At 36.8% G+C, this 4260-nt stretch overlaps 1 long non-coding RNA gene across 1 annotated transcript; it reads left to right on the top strand.

Annotated features, from left to right (window-relative positions):
* Window positions 1-1097: 1097 nt before the first annotated feature.
* On the top strand, window positions 1098-1797 carry LOC311295572. The gene is made up of 3 exons (XR_014628357.1): window positions 1098-1154; window positions 1351-1493; window positions 1664-1797. It is a non-coding gene; the product is annotated as an uncharacterized lncRNA (long non-coding RNA).
* The last annotated feature ends 2463 nt before the right edge of the window (window positions 1798-4260 follow it).

The raw sequence follows: 4260 nt of genomic DNA, 5'->3' as shown, positions 1-4260 counted from the left end.
TTTTCCTTGTGTTCCCTGTGCTGCTTTTCCTGAGTGCTGTTTGCTAGTTTGTTTCTCAGTGGATTATGTTCACCTGTTGTTCATTTAGTTATCTATGTGTATTTATACCCTTAGTTTCCTCTGTTCACTGTTCCATGTCGTCTTTCTATTATGTGGATGATTTTTATATTATTCCTTTTTTGATTTAATATAAAAAGCAGGTTTTTTTTGTTTTGTTTTTGTTTTTATGTCTATCTTTGTGCTCTCATTGCAACCATACATATGTGACAGATATATGAATCACCATTTTTTTTTTTATGATAAGAGCTTGTCAAGACATACTTTGAATTTGACAAAGACTTGTTTGAAAAGCAAAACATTTGTTTAAAAAAAAAAATAGTAATTTGAAGGCGGGTTTGAAAATGAGTGGAAATGAGCCTGAAGCCTGACAGACAGACGGGTCCAGCATTTTGACACACAAAGTCATTAATATTTCTGGTGCAATCAAACAACTAAACACATTACATATACCTACAAAATAAACTAAACACATTAAATAAACCTGAACACATTTGGCTCGTACCTGCAAAATAACAATAAAGCTGTCACGGTTCTGTTGGTTTGGACTTTTTGTGTTTCTTCACCCTTTGCCTGAGTTAGTCGTTTGTTGTCTTGGTTACTCATTATGTTCAGCTGTGCACTAATTATCCTCATTATCACGTGTACTTAAGTTCTGTTCTATTTGTGTTTTATTGTTCGGATTATACATGTGGTTGCTCGGTTTGTCTGTTGGATTATCTATTAAAGCCTTTACTTTGACCTTCATCTTCATCGTCGCGTGCCCATCTACAACCACCGACCGTGACGTGATATTATCTTACACAATTTACACTGATACCCCTATTCTGATGCTTAGCAGGATAATTATGATGAAAATTAGACTTCATTATATTAGTAAAACTTTTCATATTGTGATAATTGTGGTGGAACAAAAAACTAATTCTATGGTGATTCAGCTATAGTTTGTGCGATACACATCTTCATTTTCTCACAGGTCATCGTGTTTATTTCCACCGGAGAGCTCTCATTACGTTCAGAAGACAGAAGAACCATCTGCAGTTACGCCGTATGAGCAGCAAACAAAAGCAGAAGACCAAAGATGTTTGCTAGAAGCGGTAAATGCGCGCCAACATTAAATGCTGTTTTATTAAAGATAATAAAGTATAATTTTACCAGAAGTAAAAAAAAATCCAGTTGTGTAGCACTAAAACATTTGTTATAAACTGTCATTTAATTTGCATACATATTTTCACTGAACTCTTGATCTCATAAAGAGACATTAAGATATTGTTGAATAGTTGTGTTGTGTAGTTGGCCCGTATAGAACAGGACCTGAAGGAAAGCATTCGAAGAGAGGAGAAGAGACAGCAGGAGCTGAACCAAGTTAGACAAGAAGAGAACCGGATCCGCTGGAGAAGTCTGTCGTTCCTCAGCCTCAACCAGCGGACAGCGAAGTATGAACTTATGCCTGACCTATTCTCTCCAAAACACATACATCAAAAATGTCCTAATGAATAGTTTGCTGTGGTTTAAGGGGTTTAATACCATATACCATCATAAAAGAGTCATAAACCATCAATATCATGACCTAAATTGACATTATCTATTCTCTGTTTCTTTCTAGGCCCTGGGTGACAAGCTACTATAAGAACATACCAATGCACATCTATTGCCTTCCGATAGAGAATGTTGTCCGAAGACAGAGCAAGAAGAGGACGAAAAGATGAGGAAATGATGCTATTACAGCCAACAGTTACAAACGGAAAGAAAATCAGAGAATAAAAAGGAAAGAAACGCTCATTTTAAAGGGCCATTGAATGTCATTATTATTATTATTATCAGACTAAATGGATGTTGAAACTATTTATAATCTAGTAGTGTATGTGTATGTGAAAGGGCTTAAATAAGATCCCAGCACTGTTTAAAATACACTAAAATAAGCAGTCATAAATGTAGTGTGTAAGGGTGGTTTCTCTACAGTGGTTTTGCCGAATGACTAAAGAAACCTTATCAGCATGATGGTGTAAAACTGTACATTTCTTGTCTAATACACTACTTCTTATACCAGCGATGGAAATAAGTGCAGTTAAAATAGCGATAGAACTTAAAAAGTTTATAAAGGGAAAGAGAGATGCCATAGAAGACTTGAGTCTGGCCTTTGGCTTTAAACACAGTTGTCCAGGAAAGCAAAGAGAGGAAGAGCAGAGTCTCAGAGAAAAAGAGGAAAAAGCTCAGTTACAGTACTCTTTTATCCCGTCCTTGACCATGTGACTAAAAACAAATGTGAGACTTTCAAACCTCCCCTACCGTACTAAAGGTGTGCTATGAAATGCAGCACAGGCCTTGTCAATTTTACATTTCAAAAGAATAAAAGCAAAAATATGTGAGCGAAATGCAAGTTTTGGGGCACTTGCGAATCTGCTGCCGTTTTTCAATCACTGAAACAGCGGGACATTCGAAACCGCTAAAAGTGCCTTAATGTAATTAAAAGATCAAATTCAGTATACATGATGATGTATACTATATACAGATGAGCAGATGAGCCCAGAATATGAACACAATATGCTAAATGGTTAAGCATTTTCTTTATAATGGTTTTCTATGAATTTATGTATTTGAATTGCATATAAAATTTCCATCTATTTGGCACTGTTTTAGTGCCATAGTTTTAACATAAACCAATTAATAATCTGAATGTGATTCATATTTGTCAGTCATACGTAAATGAAACGGGTACGATTTATGTAATAGTACACAGAAAAACGCCCATGTTAAATTAATACTGCTCAGTGTTCATATGTGTGCACACTACTAAACTAACTAAACCCTAAACCAACTTTTTTTAGTTAATGATCCGTAAGAATGGGGCTTTATTAGTGCTGTTCATTGATTCGAGTAACTTTTTTGACATTTGGGTATGAAGTGTTTTAATTCTACAATATATGGTGTAAAAACGTCTGAGTGCTGCCCTCTTCAGGTTGAACGGTGGCTACTGCAGTTGAATTGTCCTATTGGATGTTTGCGGTGGTACGTGACGTAAGCGAAACCACTGTCAGGAGTTGGAATTGTGAGTATTGAAAACGATCAGGATAGAGTATTTTAGCATTTATTTAGCATAGCATTTATATAGTTATTTAGAATATTTCGTGTAGCCTAGGTAGTTAATTAGCATAGTTGTTAGTGTAGTATTGTTAGAAGCATAGTTAGTTAGTAGCATAGTATTGCATCAGTTAGGATGGCTTCAAGTTAGCATAGATTTATCTGTATTTAGTACAGTGGTCAGGATGGTAACGCATTAGAGGTGGAAATGGGCTTCTCCACACAGCTCGCGCTGAAAAGCGACGCAGTGCCAAACGCTGCTCCTCCTGCATGGACTCCACCACCGCAGCGGCGTCTTGATGTGAGTGAGCATATATATTTTGATCACAATTTATGGTTAGGCTGAAGTTAATCATCTGGGGTCGACAAACGCGCCGGCGCATTTTGCTGGATTTTTTCACATAGCGGCAAACTATGAATATGCCAACAGAGAGCGCGCGCTATTGACATCAACTCGAGAAAACTCATCAGATTCATGTACTTTTTGAGCCAGCGGCTCGAATTGATATGGCTCTGGCCCTAGCTGTGTCCACAAACAATTCACCCTCCTCCACTTCAGGTGAAGGTGGGGGAGAAAAGTCCTCGACTTCAAATGACAGCTCTGAACACCTGCTGTTAAAAAGCAGAATCACTGAAGGAAAGAGAAACGCAAGAACTACAACTGACTTCAGTCACAGCCTAAGATGAAATCAACTGAAGAGAAAAGAAGACATTAAATCTGTGAAGATCTCAGCAGAGGAGGATTAAACAACTCCACAAACAGCATTACTACTAACCAGACTGACTTTATTTCATTTCCGTTTTAATGAAATCATTAGTTGTATTTTAAGTCACCATGATGGTGGTCGGTGTTTGCTTTAGTTGCGCTCTTGACCCTTGACTCTTTAATATTAAATTTTCTCTGGCTGCTGTAATTGTGTGTTTATAAAGCACATTTGTTGTAGCAAAAAAGCCAAGAGAAAATTAGATCAGGTGATATTGGCTGTTTATTGATGACGACGATGACGTCATCATCATGTAATTGCCTGATTCCCTGATCTTATTCAGTGTCTAATGCTTTGAATATATAGGACGTTTTTTTAATATTGTTTTATTCATAAGAAGCCATTTGATTCTACAGCA

This window comes from Rutilus rutilus (genome assembly GCF_951802725.1).
Source record: "Rutilus rutilus genome assembly, chromosome: 8".
Taxonomy (NCBI): domain Eukaryota; kingdom Metazoa; phylum Chordata; class Actinopteri; order Cypriniformes; family Leuciscidae; genus Rutilus; species Rutilus rutilus.
This window is presented reverse-complemented; position numbering and strand designations above follow the sequence as displayed.